Here is a 19,186-nt window from a genome sequence, read left to right as displayed (position 1 = left end):
AAATGGCTGTTTTTTGGTTCCAAATCTTCCACAGAGCCATTGCCAAAAATATCACATAACCCTAACACTCAGATGAAAGTCAGCCGCATCACTACATCATGTACTTCTTAGGTTCAGTGATGTTAGGATCTACGTTTCACAGCTTCTTTTTTTGACTGGGTGGGTGGTGCTAAATGCCCAATATCCCATTTCCCTGGCAAACAAGCTGGTTTGAAAGCTGAGTCATTAAGCATCTTTATCTGTCTTCCCAGATTTAGCATTTTCCCTCCATATTGGGCACTTGGTAGGCAGTGAGGTGGCTCATTGATTTTCCTCCCAAGCATTTCCAATTTCTTTCTATTCAAAGGAACTTTTTGAATGTACCCTGTGGTGTGCCTTGGAAATATTCTGAGCTGGTATTTTTAGCTATTGGAGGCTAATAGGAGAATTTTATCAGATAGGCTTGAACCACTTTTAAATGGATAAAAACATTAGTGAAAAGGGCCACCTTTGTTAGTATTCTCTGGCTAATGAACTCAGTTAACTAAAACTTGAAGTTTATGTGGCAGGGTCAGATGGTTTTGCTTTGTGATTATCTCTTGGAGCCTCTAGTCCTGGCCATTGATTTCAATAAATAATTATAATAGCAAGCACTTACATAATTTTATGTGTTTTAAACTCATTTAATCCTCAGAATAATCCTAAAAGGCAGTACTGTCACTATCTCCATCTAAATAGATCATGAAGCAGGTAGAAGCTATGTAACTTGTTCAGAGTCCCATTATTGGTACTTGGCTGAGCCAGGATTCAAACCTAGGTATTTAGGCTCCAGGCCCTTTACTCTTGACTTCATGAAAAATTCAGGGACAGCAATAAGGATGCCCCCAGACTTAAGTAAACACTATATGTGTCTAAATACTTAAGGCTATTTATTTTGTGCAGTGTGAAGTTTTTAATCTAAGAAATTTCAGGCCAGTGTTATGATATACAGACAAGAGAAATCTATTTAGCATCTTTTGCTGTCCACACACACTTGGGTACGGCTTCCCAGAGGTGACGTGTGAGACCTGATCCAGGATTTAAAGGACTCCCCAGGCAGAAAAGAGCATTCCAGCTAGAAGGAACCGCACAAGCAAAGGCTCAGAGAGATGAAATAGCATTCAGTGTGCTCGTTTGGAGGAAAATACCACGTTCACTGTATCTGAAATGGTGGAAGACAAGAGTGATTGAGATGCAATTCAAGAGTGCAGATCGTACCCTTCTGTGCAGTTTTAAGATTGTCCTCTCAGTGTTCCTTCACTGAATCTTAAGGACATACGCAGTTTTTTATATAAAAGTTCAGAGGGTTCCTGGGGCTCTGAAGCTCACCAATAGGCCTATAGTCCCCTTTCCTTCAGGCAGTAGAGAATAATTGAGAATAGAGAATAACACAATCAAATATATGTTTTAAGAAAGACGATTCTTGCCCTAACCGCTTTGGCTCAGTGGATAGAGTGTCGGCCTGTAGACTCAGGGGTCCCAGGTTCGATTCCGGCTAAGGGCATGTACCTTGGTTGCAGGCACATCCCCAGAAGGGGGTGTGCAAGAGGCAGCTGATCGATGTTTCTAACTCTCTATCCCTCTCCCTTCCTCTCTGTAAAAAATCAATAAAATATATTTTAAAAAAAGAAAGAAAGAAAGAAAGACGATTCTGATGATAAGGAAAGATGGCCTGGACAAGAGAATGATCAGAAGCAGAGAAGCCGGGGCCTGTTGTCAGTAATCTACGCCAGAGATAGCTGAGATGCAAAAAGTAAGCCACATCTAAGAAATATATTTGGGAGAAACAAGTGGAGAGGACTTGGGGTGAGTGGAATGGGATGGTTACAAATAGAATGCTTAAAAATAATAGTTGTTTCTAGCTTGGTTTAAGGATAGATAGGGTGTCATGAACTCAAACAGGAGACAAGGAGAGGAAAGAGGCAAGGGTAAAGGTAATGGGCTTGATTTGTAGACTGACTGAGTTTCAGGTGTCCATGCGATATTCCAATAGAAATGTCCAGTAAACAAAAATATAGTCTGAAAAAGAAGTCAGGATTGGAGACAGAGATTTAGCAATCTTTAGCAAATGGTAGGTTAAACATTGAGAATGAGACAGGGCCACCCTGGGGAAACCTAGAAGGAGAAAAGCTTAAAAGGGCAAAGGAGGAGTATTCAATAAAGCTGGCTGGGAGGAAAGACTCAGGGGAACAGCAGCAATATGGCGCATTTGAGAACTTCCTGTGTGCTGGGACCATTCTGCACACTTTACATGTATTAATTTGTTTAATCGTCAGACACCTCGTGAAAGAGTTGCATTTTACTCATGTGGAACCCAAGGCACAGAGAGGTAAAGTAACTCGCACAGGGCCGCTGAGCCCGTGAATCGCTTTCAGCGGTGACTTAGTGGTAGCGTTATTAAGCTGATGTCACTGAATATAGTTTTTGTCATAACTCTTTTACAGATTTAAATATAGATTGGTCAGCTTTGATGATTATAGTACTTACTTTCCCCCTTGCTCTATCAAGTATATAAGGTGTGATCATCAGAATTCATGAAGAAAGTATGATTTGAGACTTCCACAAATTTCCAAATTCCCTGGCTTTCTCTCACATGAATATTCTGTCAAGATGCCTGCATTTCTTAAATATATTTTTATTTAATAAGTTCAGCTTTCCTTGAAGTCTTCCCCCAACTATTGAGCCTTTTGGGCATTAGTCAGAGTACTTCCTGAAATGGTTTTTTGAGTCACATTTCCATATTTCCACTGAGAATATATGTTGGATTCTCTTAGCAGTGATGTAAGACATCACGACCTCTACATTCTCATTTTAATTTACCCCGAACTTCTCTTGTTCATCATTTCCTTCAGACTTCTTCATTTGGTTTCCCCTTTTATCACTCCACTAGCAGTGGAGATTTCCATTGTCACCCATTTTCTCAGAGTAATTTTCCCCCCTCACTTCATCAGAGTTATGCACATTAAGGAGTGAAGAGCAACGAAACCACACCAAGTTGCCACAGCTGGGCTATCTGCTAGGACAGGGTCAAGAAAGTAAAGTCCAAGGGCCAATTGTGGCCACCACTCTTTTGTAAATAAAGTTTTATTGGAGCACAGCCATACTCATTCATTTACTTATTGACTATGGCTACTTTCCTGCACAGTAGCAGAACTGAGCAGTTGCATCACTTGGTAGACTGCATGGCCCACAAAACCTAAAATATTTACCCAACTGGACCTTCACAAGAAAAGGTTGCTGACTCTTGCTCTATAGCATCCTACTTAGAGAAGATTAAGGTATGTCCTAGGCGTGTTTCTAGTGCTCTATCTAGAGCTAATGGTGTTTTTCTTTTAATAAAATTTTGTTCAACTGAATAATAAATGGAGGGGTTCCTGTAATATTTGTTCTTTGGATATAAAACAAAGTTGTCAAGGGAATAATAAAATTGTAGACTCCTTTAAGAAATCTGTAATCAGAATTCTTACCTGTATAATCAGTCATCTGAATTTTTGTCAGTATCAACAAAACTGTTTATTTGGAAAAAAATTTTCTTTGGATTCTTAATAGGTGTCATGTCCTTTTTTTGTGCTCAGCTTTTGGAATTTAGAGAAATAAAATATTTTCCCTACCTGCAGAGAAAAACAGGTCAAGTTGAACCAAGTCAAATATAAACAAACAAACAAAATCAGGAAAAATTGGCCTGGATCATAGAAATATAACAGATTGAGAAAACTATGTTTTGTATTGAGTAAATTATTTTAGTTTATTAGCATGTTGACCATACTTTATATTACTTCAGCTATGTTTCTGAATAATGGATGTGCTTTATTTCCCATTATTTTGGTAAGATAAGAAATATTCGAGACCAGATAGGATCACAGTCTGCCCTGTCAAATGGAAGATCCTCACTTGCCCCTCTTGGGTGCCCACTCTCCCAGGCAGCTGCTCTGCCCTCCGTTTTGAGCTGCTTCTGTCTTCTGAGGTCTTCTCTGGCCTCCAGGTTCTTTTCCTTCCAATTTGTTCTAGATCTGCCTTCCTGAAACATAACCACATGACTTTACAGCCCAACCAATGAAATCTGGTCTCTCACCAGCATGTAAGATCTTCTACACAGTTCCAAACCTCATCTCTGTCTTTCTTTCCCCCACTCTCCTTTTTTGTATCCTAGACTCTGGATACTGGCACTACAGTCTACACACCAAGCATGTTGGACTCATGGCCGGCGGGCCACGTGCCTCATTTATTTAACTTTCCTATCTCTTGATTTTCATATATTTTTCCTCACTGTTTGAAATCTCCTCGATCCATTTCTGCTTTTCTAGTTCTTACTTGAATCTACTCATTTCTCAAATGCCTATTCTTTTGAGCAACTTCCTCTGATCTGCTTCCTACCCACTTCACAGATTTTAAGCTAGAATTATTTTCATGTCATGAACATCCATAGCACATTTTCTGCTTTTGTAGCTTAAACTGGTTATTCGTGTATTTTTACTAGTATCTGTGGCTAAATTCTAAATGTAACAGTCAACAAAAACAAAAGGAAGAGCTTTGTTTTTGTTGATTGTTACATCTCTGTGTCTTTCTAGTGTCTGGCTTTAATGTTTGTATATAATAACTGACTTATTGTGGAGTGGACAAATCAATCAATACTTAATGGCAGATATATGAAAACTATGTTACTTTACCTAGTGAATTTTAACTTGTTTGATGTATGGTAGCACTAATGAGATTAGATAAATTTCCAAGTTAAAGTCTGCTCTTCAGTTATTGACAAGAAAAGCACAGTAGTTGCCAGGTGAAAGTGCCTGGAATTTGTGTTTTTCATCTTCAGTACGTTACCCCAGCATAACCCGTTTCCGTAACTGTTGGGTTATAGCACTAAAACTATTCTCCAACAACTTAGACACTGTAGAAACTCTCAGAGTACTTGGCAATATCACAGGTAGAAAGAGAAAAAGCAATTGTTTGTCTAAACATTGCTGCCAGTAAAAAAAAAAAAGCAAAATAATGATCTTTTCACCAAGGTATTTAGTGGGTATAGTGGGCAAAGTAAACAAGATGATGAAGAAGGGTCTTATAGCATGTCCTGTGTTATGGTTTTCTGGGAAAGCAATTTAGGATGTTTAACCCTAAATTAAGACCAGTCCTTCATGGAAATAAGCATTGAGTCCAAGTCATGGGCCACATAATGAATAGAAAAGAGCCAAAAGTGTCTGGTCTCTTGTTTGTATTGTGACATGGACTTTGCTATGTGCACTGCCAACTTTGTAAAATTGCTCTCTGGTTATCCTGGCTGTCTTTACTGACTTCACCATTTTAAGAATCTTTCTTTAGTATTTTACAGAATGATGAAGTTTGTTTTATCTTGTCTCCTTTTTATATTCTATGCACTAACTTAGTAGCTACGCAGGACACATACATCTTGTGTTCTGAGGGGCTTGAATAAGAAATGAGTGGAATGTGTGGGGAGTATGCTGGACAAGAATCTGGTGTATAATGGGCAAAATTCAGGCTGTGGGAGGGTGAGTCACAGGACTTACAGGAAAAATTCTATTGCAAAGATAATGGATCATTTGCTTCCTGAATGAGCCATTCAGAAGGAGCCCTTGCCAGATCTCTAAACTTCCTAGTGAGATTTTACAGATATTCCTATCGGAGTACTTGTTGGCATAGAAGACTTTGTTCGAATCAACCTTTCCAACTTTCAGTCTATTAATAGCTTAGAAGGAGGATGCCGGGGGCCTTTTTGATCTGTAAAAGATATTGTTAAATTAGAACATGATTCTTTTTGTGTGTGTTGATGAAAACCAGGTATAATTTTTGTTTGAATATCAATTTTGGCTATAGTTTAAAAAGGAAACAACCTCTTCCCTTCTCGGAGTTTATTTCCTAGTGAGAGCTTTAAGAATTTATCTTCAGTGTGTGTTGTCACAATGTGTAATCAAACTTGAACTTTATAAGCTTAGTACCTTTGGACTTCTGCCCACACGCAGTTTGTGTGCACGGTAAAACAAGACCCTGTACAGTTTCTTAATTGAAGTAAAGGTTATTTGCCATTTGGTTAATGTCCTGTTTTTTAAATAAAACAATATATTAGTCACCTGGAAATTTGGAATTCAAATGTGATAATATAAATGTTTCTGCCCTATTCAAGTGTTTCAAGCTGAATTAAAACAAATACTCCTAATATTTCTGCCTTCAGTCACTATCAGGGATGATTGATTATATCTGAACTGTATATTGATGGACTGGTGATTTTTTATACAGACTAGTCAGCCTCCCTGAAGGCTATCGAAGGCACTCCACTTTATTGTGCTTGTCTTTTTGAAAGTTGCACAGAAGGTCCATATGAATGTTAATTGTAGTTTCAGAACAAGCCAAAGCCCTTATTCCTTGGCATTGCATACACAGTGTGAAAATGCACACTTTTGGCAAAATGGACAATAATAGATTCATTTCTTGCAAAGTGGGCATAAGTCAAAGCCTTGTAAATTTCACATTTTAACTCTCACACTTACTCTGTGCAGGGAAGTAAGGTCTGGTTCCCAGAGTCCACACAGTCCGGTAGGGGAGACGAGAAGTATAGGCAACACGCACAACCAGGATCACCTTACACCAGTAGAATTGACCAAAGTGCCAGATGCCATGAGAAGATGTCCCTTTCTAGCTGGGAAGATCAAGGGAGGAGCTGAGAGTTGTGGATTTGAGCTGGATTTTCAGGGATGTGTAGGCAAAGACTACGGGAAAGGATGACTGAAGTGGGGAACTGCTTCTTGGGCCAATGTCTGGTTTACAGAGGCTGGAGACAGGACTCGCAGAGTGTGTGATGGGGAGAAGGGGGAATTCCTTAGGTACGGCTGGCTGTATTCATCCTGCCTTCTCCCTCAGCTCTGCTCCTGGACTGGGGGAAATAGAGGTGGAAAGGTAGCCTTCATCTTACCCTGTAGTTTTCTATTCTCTTTACCTTCTCACTTGTCAATGTACGATGGTAAGAAGTCATGGAGAATACGACTAGGAAAGAGGAATGAGGTGGAGGTAGGAAAACTGAAATGCAGTTTAGCACAGGGGGCTCTTTACCTCATTTTTCTTTTATTTTCCTGTTTTAGTATTCTCTCCTTTTCCAAAACCTGGCAGAATGCATTATAGGAAAGAGCAAGGAAAAAGATGGATAGGGGAGTTTTAGTAGTTGACCACTCATATTTGTTCTGCCTATAATTACATGGGATTAAAGAGCATAGATTGAATAGCGTTTGCAGAAAATAAACAGATCTAATGCTGAGCATACAAAAATAATCTTGATGGACCCTAACCTTAGTTCTTCTATGTCATCATCATAGTCATCAGTTAAATTTTATTTAGGACCCACAAGACACATGGACTTGCCTTACAACATAGTAGAGATTAAAATTTTATTTATTTATTTTTTGTAGAGGTGGAGGGGGTTTAGATCAAACATTTTCTTTCTTTTTTTGGCAGAAAAATGGTGCTTAAAGGAACATTCACAGCAGAGGATGTTGGGTGGACATGAATCTTGCACTTTTATTGAGTCATAATCTTTCAGGATATGTGTGTATAGTTACTTTTTCCTTCTCCATAAGTAAAAAGAGAAAAAATCAGACAGTTAGAGTAAGCCAGAAAAATAATCAGACTGAGGTTGTTATTTTTAAAGCTGCCTTGTGAAGAAATGCACCTGCTAGAGAGGCTCGAAGGAAAAACTGCGGTCACATTTCAGGACCAGAGAGGAACCGAGTTAGCTTCCACTCTGGATTGCTCCTCAGGTTTTTCTTCTCCTTTTTAAAAATCTTTACTGTTGAAAGTATTACATATATATCCTCCCCCCCCCGCCCCACCCCCCATTGTCCCCTTCTAGCCCCACCCCAGCCACCGCCCCAGGCCTTCATCACCCTATTGTCTGTGTCCATGGGTCATGCATGTAAGCATACAAGGTCTTTGGTTGATCTCCTCCCACCCATTTCCTTTTTTTCCTTGAAGTGAGCCTATTTGATCTTCTCATAAAATATTGTTTCCTTGCCTTCTGAGAAACTATGTGAAGTTGAAAGCTGTTCTTTGATAGTATAATTAGCTTTCTGCTACAGGACTGTTCTAGGAGTTTGGTGACAGTTCTACTCTGTTAGGACTTATTGGCTATTCGTGGGTCTTTGTCAAGGCACTGGTATTGAACATGGATGTGCATGTGTGATGAAACCACTTCATACTTCTTGTTTTTAAAAACAGGTTTATATTGAATTGGAGGGTTAAGTATATTTCTGGAAGAGATACTTGGCCCTGCTTAGAGTGCATTGGTATATAAATCGAGCATTTTCTTACTCCAAACTCTGAGTAAGAGGTAAATGATGTATGTTGCTTATTGCTGAGGAATGCTATGGGTAGCAATGGGTATGTCTTTGAAATTACATAAGATTGAGCAAAGGAGGCAAAAAGCTGAGATACCCTCCTTCCTCAGAAGATAAATTGGAAGGAAGTTTCTGATTGGCCATAGGCAAGTCCCCCTGAGAGACCCATGAAAGTTCTGTGGAGATGCACTACGTGACTGTATTCTCTCTTTTTCAGCTCTTGCCCCTCACTGCAATACAACAAGAGAAGGAAATGAAGGAGCCACTTCTGCAATTTACCAGATAAGCCCAGCAGGGTCAATAGAGTTCCCAGGAGAAGGCTGCAGGCATCTGAGGATAAGCCACTTGGAGCAGCTTTGACCTGAAAGCCAACCTAGAAGACGGATTCCATTTACAAGGTGAGTTAGGAGGGCTCCAGCTTAAAATCAAAAGCGGGGTTTAGACTAGGCATTGTTTAATAACAGCAAGAGATTAGCAAAACATTACCTAATCACAGGTAGATCAGAACTAAAAAACATAGTAATCCTGGTTAGGCTTAGCCATCTTATTAAAAAATTCTGCTGTAATTTTTTCAAGGCAAGGAAGTAGAAAAACACACCCAAGGATTTGTTAACCATTTTCTACCTGCACTGTGGCAGCATGTGGAAATCAGACGCTCTCCTCCCCTTCTTGAAGAATGAACCTACACACCTAAGAATGCTTTAGTTATATATGTAGATGCACACAAGCCCACGGCTTGCATACACGGATGCTTAAAATGCGTCTATTTTTATAATCTTCCACAGTGAACAGGTAGACAGTTGCTTGTTTTCTTTTTGCCCGTGAGACTGAAAGAACGAATTTGATACCAGCAGCACTGACTATGGGTACTCTAGGCTCCTTTGATGTTAGCAGTTACTATTTTCAGAGCCACGTCACATATGCTGTTTAACATCTAAGGCTCAGTGACTTCAGTCTCTACAGTTGGGATGCATCCCTCCCAGTTGTACAAAGCTTTCTGGGAGCGTGTGCCCCACAGCTCCTGAGGAGCTTTTGGAAGCTGTGTATCCTCTACTCAGATTCTTATTTTTTCTGGGCTGCAGGGCTGATGGTGGTGGTGGAGACAGTTCAGACGTCTGTAATCTGGGAAATGCTCCCCAGGTATTCCCCCACTCCTACCCTCCCCTTGCATGGACTGGTCCCTCGTCGTAGGGCAGAAACCAAGGTTCGGTGATTTAGTGTGATTATTATTATGTGAGAAGCTTTCTGTTTATTACTGCGTTATTTAAAATTACAGTTAGAGCAGAGCTTGCAAATTAGTGGCCCATAGGATACATTTTAGACTATAATTTTTTTAACCTGTAAACATTTTCTTTTCGAAAATTGAATTAATCACCAACATTGCTGAACAGTCTGGAAACTTCACAGAGAATCAGATACCTGGCTTCTTTTGGAAAATTAAACATCTTGTCTTGTTACAATTGAAGTTTGCTAATCTTTATCATTCCTTAAGTATCTAACCCAACCAACCTTATAGATTTATGTTACCTTCCTGGCACCTGTAGGCCTTTGTGGTCAAGATTCCAGCTTTAGGGTGGAGGGAGGCAAAGGGAGAGAAAAGGAGGGACATCTGTAATACTGTCAACAACAACAACAAAATGATTCCTGCTTTAAGCATCAATTTCTTCTCTCTTAATGTGAAGTCACTCCCATGTACTTCACACATAATGCTGTTAGTCTTTATTCTCTTTTGGTATTTTATTATTTTATGTGAAATGGATATACTTTAAGAATGCTGGCTTTCTGAAGGTAAGCTGACACCTGCCAGATTTGCCTGTGAAGAAGAAAGACTCTTCCAAAAGCAGATGGTTCATTGTTCTTAGTTGGGAAATCTGATTTGATAGTAACAGAGTATGGATCATTCTTTCCAGACCTTGAGGTTGTCATCTCAGAGTCTGAAATGTCATGACTAAGGCTTCCATTGCCTGACATGATTATTTTAGTCCTAGGAAGGTGAGGAAGATTCATTGAGTTGGCTTCTTTATGAATGACACTTGTAGGGATTTAGAGTTCATTTCCTAGCCCTTTACTCATTCTGGACACCAGAGTGAGTCAGCAAGCAATCCACTGTGCCATTTACATATGCAGACTTTTGACATTGAGAAGTCTCTCCATCAGAATCAGATGTATCTTCTCCTTCCCATTTTGATCATAGTATATTATTGGGAACTGAACTACTTACAGTGATGTTCCTGTCAATTTAGTACTGAATCAAACTTTTATATAGTAACAAAGAGCATTAGAGATGAGAGCATTTCAAATTACAGGGTCCTTATGAGGCAAAGCATTTCTGTCTGCATTAGCTAAACTCAAACATTAACTATTTGATCATTGTTCACAAATGGGGGGAAACGGACTCCATCTCAGAACAGCAGTTCTTTTTCTTTTTTTTTATTGCTTAAAGTATTACAAAGAGTATTACATATGTCTCCTTTATTTTTTCCCCCACCCTTGACAATCCCCTGGCCTCCCCTACCCCCCAGTGTCTTGTGTACATTGGTTATGCTTATATGCATGCATACAAGTCCTTCGGTTGATCTCTTACCCCCCTCCCTGCCCCCCCACCCTCCCCGGCCTTCCTGCTGTAGTTTGACAGTCTGTTCGAGGCAGCTCTGCCTCTGTATCTATTTTTGTTCATAAGTTTATAATGGTCTTTATTATCCATAAATGAGTGAGATCATGTGGTATTTTTCCTTCATTGACTGGCTTATTTCACTTAGCATAATGCTCTCCAGTTCCATCCATGCTGTTGCAAATGGTAAGAGTTCCTTCTTTTTTACAGCAGCATAGTATTCCATCGTGTAGATGTACCACAGTTTTCTAATCCATTCATCTACAGATGGGCACTTAGGCTGTTTCCAGATCTTAGCTATGGTGAATTGTGCTGCTATGAACCTAGGGGTGCATATATCCTTTCTGATTGGTGTTTCTGGTTTCTTGGGATATATTCCTAGAAGTGGGATCACAGGGTCAAATGGGAGTTCCATTTGTAGTTTTTTGAGGAAACGCCATACTGTCTTCCATAGTGGCTGCACCAGTCTGCATTCCCACCAGCATTGCACAAATGTTCCTTTTTCTCCACATCCTCTCCAGCACTTGTCGTTTGTTGATTTGTTGATGATAGCCATTCTGACAGGTGTGAGATGGTACCTCATTGTTGTTTTGATTTGCATCTCTCGAATGATTAGTGACTTTGAGCATGTTTTCATATGTCTGTTGGCTTTCTGAATGTCCTCTTTTAAAAGGTGTCTATTTAGGTCCTTTGCCCATTTTTTGATTGGATTGTTTATCTTCCTTTTGTTGAGTTGTATGAGTTCCCTATAAATGTTGGAGGTTAAACCCTTATCAGTGATAGCATTGGCAAATATGTTCTCCCATGTAGTGGGCTTTCTTGTTGTTTTGTTGATGGTTTCTTTTGCTGTGCAGAAACTTTTTATTTTGATGTAGTCCCATTTGTTTATTTTCTCTTTAGTTTCCAATGCCCTAGGATCTGTATCGGTGAAGAAATTGCTTCGGCATATGTCTGAGATTTTGTTGCCTTTGGATTCTTCTAGTATTTTTATGGTTTCCCGTCGTATATTTAAGTCCTTTATCCGTTTTGAGTTTATTTTTGTGTATGGTGTAAGTTGGTGGTCTAGTTTCATTTTCTTGCATATATCTGTCCAATTTTCCCAACACCATTTATTGAAAAGACTATCTTGACTCCATTGTATGTTCTTGCCTCCTTTGTCAAATATTAATTGAGTGTATTGGTTGGGGCTGATTTCTGGGCTCTCTATTCTATTCCATTGATCTATATGTCTGTTCTTGTGCCAGTACCAGGCAGTTTTGAGAACAGTGGCTTTGTAATACAGCTTGATATCTGGTATTGAGATCCCACCTACTTTGTTCTTTCTCAGGATCGCTGCAGCTATTCGGGGTCGTTTTTTATTCCAGATGAATTTTTGGAGAGTTCGTTCTAGGTCTGTGAAATATGCCATTGGTATTTTAATGGGAAGTGCATTGAATTTATAGATTGCTTTGGGCAGTATGGACATTTTAATGATGTTGATTCTACCAATCCAAGAACATGGTATGTTCTTCCATCTGTTTATGTCTTCCTCTATCTCTTTTTTCAACGTCCTGTAGTTTTCTGAGTAGAGGTCTTTTACCTCTTTAGTTAAGTTTATTCCTAGGTAGCTTAATTTTTTTGGTGCGATGGTAAATGGGATTGCTTTTTTAGTCTCTCTTTCTGCAAGTTCACTATTGGTGTATAGAAATGCCATAGGTTTCTTGGCGTTAATTTTGTATCCTGCTACATTGCCAAATTCTTTTATTAAGTCTAATAGTTTTTTGATGGAGTCTTTAGGGTTTTTTAAGTATAATATCCTGTCATCTGCAAATAAGGACAGTTTTACTTCTTCTTTTCCAATTTGGATGCCTGTTATTTCTTCTTCTTGTCTAATTGCAATGGCTAATACTTCCAGTACTATGTCAAACAGGAGTGGTGAGAGTGGGCATCCCTGTCTTGTTCCTGTTCTTAGGGGAAATGGTGTTAGTTGTTGTCCATTAAGTATGATGTTGGCTGTGGGTTTGTCATATATGGATTTTATTATGTTGAGGTATGATCCTTCAATTCCCACCTTGCTGAGAGTTTTTATCAAAAATGGGTGTTGAATTTTGTCAAACGCTTTTTCTGCATCAATTGATATGACTATGGGATTTTTTTCTTTCAATTTGTTTATGTGATGTATCACGTTTATTGATTTGCGGATATTGTACCATCCTTGCATCCCTGGGATAAATCCTACTTGGTCGTGGTGTGTGGTCTTTCTGATGTACTGCTGGATCCGATTTGCTAAGATTTTGCAAAGAGAGAGGACCCAAATAAACAAAATCAGAAATGATAGAGGTGAAATAACAACAGATCCCACAGAAATACAAATGATTGTTAAAAAATACTATGGACAACTCTACTCCAACAAACTAGACAACCTGGAGGAAATGGACATATTCCTAGAAAAATACAACATTCCAAAACTCAATCAGGAAGAATCTAAAAATCTCAACAGGCCAATAACTATGGAAGAAATGGAAGCAGTCATCAAAAACCTTCCGGCAAACAAAAGCCCAGGGCCAGACGGCTTCACAGGGGAGTTTTACCAAACATTCAAGGAAGAACTAAAACTTATCCTCCTCAGACTACTACAAAAAATCCAAGAGGAAGGAACACTTCCAAGCTCATTCTTTGAAGCCAGCATCACCCTAATACCAAAACCAGGTAAAGACAACACAATGAAAGAGAATTACAGGCCAATATCCCTCATGAACATAGATGCCAAAATCCTCAGAACAGCAGTTCTTATCCCAACAACACATCAACTTCAAACAGGTAGTGGCTGTTACGTAAGCAGATTTCAGGACTCAGGATATCCGTTTTTAATGTTGAAGCAAACAAGAAAACAGGCCGGCTGGGTTGGATGCTTATTTCAGTTTACTGTCCTTCTGGCTGCATTCCTTTGCCCTATCTCATGGAATCTCTTAGGTCAGTATTGCCTAGGATCCCTTGATACTTGACCACAAGCAAAGATGAAATGTACGTGAGTCCTTTGACTATCAGGTTTAAGTTCATGGAAATAAAGTAACTGGAAATTTGTTTCCACACATTTGCTGGGTTGTGACTTGACTGAGAAATTAAACTCTTCTTTAAAAGGAAAAAGCAGGTGATTGGTATCTCATTTCCTTGACGAAATGTGTTTATTTTTATTATTCTTTCGTCGTATGAATTAGTTTGTTGTATGTATACTCAGAGATGCTTTCAGAAAGCCTCTTTATCTTTTTTCCTCGGAGTGCCTGTTATCAGCATCACATTCCACTTCGCTTAACTGCCTGAGAAAGGTTAGACAGGACTGCAAAAATGGAACCAAAGTAGGGAGCCTGTTGACACATTAAGACAGAAATGTGGTGAGAAAGGAAAATTCAGAAAAATCATCTCACTAGTCTGCAAGTGTAACATGGTTCCACAAAAACTGAAGAGGAGAAAGAATATTGGACCCCAGCATGGCAAAGAGGCGGATCATGAGACATCTCCCCCAGGTGGTGGAGATGGGGAGAATATCCAAGGAGAACAAGCAATGCAGAAGCCATTTTACTTGCCCCTGCCTTCCTTCCTGGCCGCCCCTCCTGCTCTGTCTCTCAGGTGTCTCTCTTCTGTTTAAGAGACACCCAATTCTCACAGCTGAAGGGCTGAGAGGGAGGTATCAGGCCCAAAGCCAGCTCTTCTCTCCAGGAAAGAAGAGTGAGGAGGCACTGAAGTTTCCTTCTCGCCCAGTTGAAAAGAATGGGAATAAGGGACCAGGAAAGAGTGTCCAGAGGTAAAGACTGTGCACTGGATTGTCTTTCTCAATCTGGTGGGTAGGATTTTAGAAAAATGAGTCACCTAAACCTCAGAAAATTTAGATTTGAAAAATAAATTTAGACTAGATTTGAAAAATAAGTACATATACAGTAAAAGTAGAAATGAAGAAGTAATTAAGTGAAAAAAGGAGAATATTATTAATATCAAGGGTTTCATATATAAGTAGTAGGGGAAAGGGAAATGTTTTTTCTTTTTTGCTTACAAACACTTTTATTTTTATATTGAATTTATTGGAAGGATTTGGTTAATAAAATTATGTAGGTTTCAGGTGTATAATACTTCATCACCACACCATGTTATGCCTCCTTCCATCACCATTTATCCCCCCTTTACTCTCTTCTACCTCCCTCTTACCCCCCTTTCTCTCTGGTAATCCCCATACTGTTGTCTGTGTCTATGAGTTATTGTTTTTTAATCCCTTCGCCTTTTTCACCCAGCCCTCCAACCCCCCTCCCCTCTGACAGCTGTTAGTCTGTTCTCTGTATATATGAGTCTGTTTCTATTTTGTTAGTTACTTTATTTAGTTCATAATATTCCACATATAAGTGAAATCATATGGCACCTGTCTTCCTCTGACTAGCTTTATTCACTTAGCATAATACTCTCCAGGTCCATCCTACTTTTTTATGGTTGAATAATATTCCATTGTGTAAATGTACCACAGTTTTTTTAATCCACTCATCTAATGATGGGCACTTAGGTTGCTTCCAAATCTTGGCTATCATAAATAACACTGCAAGAGTTTTTGTTTTTAAATTTTTTTCATTTTTCAATGTTTTTGTTTTTCTTCCTATTTAAAAATTTAGAAAAATTTCAAATTATACACAAGTAAATAGAATAGTATGGTGAGCTCCCATATGCACACACCCAGATTCATTTATCCCTTTCCTCTTTTATTCTGAAGTCCCTAGACATAGACATGTTATATCCAACATACATGCTTCAGTATGCATTGTTAATATGAACATTTTTCTACAAAACTATAATGGCCATTGTCACACCAAATAATTGGATGCTAATTCTTTGATATCACTTACTACCTATTACATATTTCTCAAAATTGTCTTTTTATAGTTGGTTTAGTTACATCAGATCCAAAGTACATGCATTTCATTTGGCTATTGAGCCTCTTAAGTCTCTTTTATCTGGTATGTTCCCCCCCTTTCCCAAGTCATTTACTTAAAGAAGTCAAGCCAATGTGCAATAGAACGATCCACGTGCTGCATTTGTCCGATTGTTATTTAACCTTTTTCTCTGTCACCCAGATTATTAGAAACTGGAAGTTAGATTTAGAGGCTTGATTAGATTCAGATTCTACTTTCTGACAAGAATTCTGCTTCCATGGTGGAGTGTACTTCATTTAATATCACCCCAGGAGGCCTATATGGTCTGGTTGCCCCACTTTTAGTGATTCTAAGATTCAACAACAGAATAGCTTCAGGGAATAATATCCTGATCTATTGTGAAGTTTCCCCCATCAATTTTTTTCAGCTAATGATTTTGTTCTTTAATAATCATTGTCTGAATACATTATTTCATTAGGGATAATTAAACTGGTGATTTCTCCAACCCCCACCTCACTCCATCCTATCAGTCTTTTTACATTTATTAGCTGGAATTCTTTTGTAAGGCACATTGTCTTATCAACTAGCATTTGGTGACCTGAAATACAGTTCATGTAGGAAAGGCAGGGCAAGTGTTTACTACTTTGCTTTGAGTAGACCGTTTCAGAGATGGTTCTTCAGTTTCGTCAAAAGGTGATCAAAGATTTTTTTTTTTTTTTTTTGCTGTTTTAGGGGGACAGTTCCTCTTTTTCTTGAGTGTTATTGTAAATTCACAAATTTTAAAAATATTTATTATGTTTTAATCAGTTGAAGTGATTTTGTTTTTCTGAATGCTAAAAATAAAACCTTCTTTGTTCATTGGGAGCCCTTTCAAATTGGCTCCTGTATATACATGCAGAAAAGAGAAACTGTCATAAGTGAATCACAGTGAATTTTCACAGACTGAACATTCCTATGTAATCAGCACCCAGATCAAGATACAGAACATTCCAAAGCACTCCTGTCCCCTTAGTTTCTCTAACCTGTTTCTTGGTACAACAGGCTGCCCCACGCTCCTCTTGCTCGTTTAATGTGAAGTCTAAGAGTCAACCATTCTAGGAGCTCCGATGCCTTTTAGTAGAAAATGGAATTTAGATACTACAATCTGGGCATTAGTGGTGCACAGTCTTATCAGTTGTTTTTCAAGGGACATGGTAGTAAGTGTATATACTGTATATATATACAATTTTAAAAATGAGGAGTTTATATTGATTTTTCCAAGTTAATTTTATGGAGTGTTAATATTACTGGATTTGATATTTGTGTCTCTTCTCTTATACACTGAAAATCTTGGCTTAAAATAACATTACAGAACTTATTTGCTTATCTTTTAAGTACATCAAATGGTTTCAAATGAATAGCTTAGCATTAATCCTACTTATGGTTTTATTTTTATGTAGAGAAGAAATATAGAGTTTTATATACCGTTTATTATTATCATTATTTTTGGTTTTTCAAAATTTATGCATATGGTCAGAAGATGAATTTTTCCCTCAGACCATTTTTTTTTATTAATGTGGATATGTTTATTGGCAGTGAGATTCAGTCCATTAAGTCTTTAGTTCACTAGATAATTTGAGTTATTGGCAACTCATTACAGCATAAGCAGGAGATGTTTCAGAAGTGACAGTGCGATTATTGTGCTCTTTAGATGGTGGATCAATATGTGCTGAATTGAATGCATGTATTAGTATTTACTCCTCATCACAGTGCAGGCCCAGACACAGAAGAAAGGTAGACGCTCTGAATGAAGCAGAGAGTGTCCCAGCACTTTTATTTTCTTGCTTTCTCCTATTTGACAAATGGATATTTTAGGATTGCTTATTTTGGACTGATTGCCCCCCTACCCCACCAATCCTCACCCGAGGATATGTTTTTATTGATTTTAGAGACTATGGGGGAGAGATAAACACCGATGTGAAAAAAAAACAACACATTGATCGGTTGCCTCCTGTACATGCCCCAGTGGGGGATTGAACCACAGCCCAGGTATGTGCCTAGGAATTGAACCAGCAACCTTTTGGTGTATGGGATGATCCTCCAACCAACTGAGCCACCCTGCCAGGGCTGGTCAAGTACTTTGATTTTGGGATATATTTTATAACATTTTGTCTTAGGAGAAATGTAAGAGTTCACTGAGAATATGGAAATAGGTAGTCTCTCCCTTTCTTCCCTCCCTCTTTGCCATCTAACTATCCTTCCTTTCTTTTTCCTAGGATCAGGCAATTCTTTGAATGTGAAGCTGAGTGCTGGCAATGGGTAGGAAAAAGAAGGGCTGCTTCATTCCTCCTTTAGTCTTTTAAATTTTTTTACCTATCTTCCTAACATGTCCCATTCCCAAACTACAATAAGATTGGAATCTAATATTTGTGAATTTTTAAAAATATGTTTTTTCATATGCAAGGATGCTTAATACTTGAATTAGTCTAACTTTGAGGGTGATTTAAAATGCTACTGACTTTTTTTTATTGACTTTTTATGTTATTCACTTTTCACACTAAGTGAATAATGCTGGGAAATCCTGTATGCAGTGACTCAATAGTAGATATCTACTTTGAAAGGCATGGACACAGACAGTAGTGTGGCAAAGGATTGGGAGGGGCTGGTGCCGGGAGGAGGGGCTCAATGGGGAAAAAACAAACAACAACAAAAAAACAAAGCAGATATCTCTAATACTTTCAACAATAAAGATACTTTTTTTAAAAAAAAAAAAAGAGAGAAAGGTTTGGCTTTTGAAGAACAAGGATATATCAGGAGTAATAATTCTAATCTTTGCCCCAATAAGAAGTGATTTCAGAGATGTTGGACTAGCAGATAGGCTTCCAAAATGCCAACTGTGTAAGGCTGGTGGTAGACTTTAAAGGTTTGAAATTTCAGAAACAATAACAATATAAATAGGTGTGTTTTTTTTTATCATGTATCTTATATCACAGCTGCTATATTTAAAGTGTTCCTCATTCATTCATCTGTTCATTTATCCAGCAAAGTCTTTTGAGTACCTATTCAGTATGTACCAGGCACTAATCTGGGCCCTGGGGTTAGAACAAGGAGAGCATGAAACATAATGGGTAAAGTCTCTAGGGATAGACAATAAGCCAATAAATAAATCATGTAACTACTGAGTAAGGTAAGTGCTGTGAGGAAAATGAAAAGAATATTGTGCTAGAAAATGACAGCGTATGCCGAGGTGACACAAGCTGAGGGGTGATTGCTGACTAAATTTTCGTGTTTAGAATACTAAATTTGAAAGTACTGTACAGTTTATTTAAATAATAACTGCAAATTTGGCACTT

At 38.5% G+C, this 19,186-nt stretch overlaps 1 protein-coding gene across 10 annotated transcripts in view; it reads left to right on the top strand.

Annotated features, from left to right (window-relative positions):
* OSBPL6 (oxysterol binding protein like 6) overlaps positions 1–19,186 on the top strand; it is a 172,206-nt gene that overhangs the window by 70,009 nt on the left and 83,011 nt on the right. For all 10 annotated transcript variants that reach the window (XM_036320007.1, XM_036320009.1, XM_036320014.1 and 7 more), the window contains one exon: positions 8,572–8,752. The gene's annotated coding sequence lies outside the window, so the exon portion shown is untranslated. The remainder of the gene's footprint in view (positions 1–8,571; positions 8,753–19,186) is intronic.

Source organism: Myotis myotis, unplaced genomic scaffold, assembly GCF_014108235.1.
Source record: "Myotis myotis isolate mMyoMyo1 unplaced genomic scaffold, mMyoMyo1.p scaffold_m19_p_8, whole genome shotgun sequence".
NCBI classification, from domain to species: Eukaryota; Metazoa; Chordata; class Mammalia; order Chiroptera; family Vespertilionidae; genus Myotis; species Myotis myotis.
Note: the sequence above shows the minus strand (reverse complement) of the source record. Positions and strands in the feature narration are given on the sequence as shown.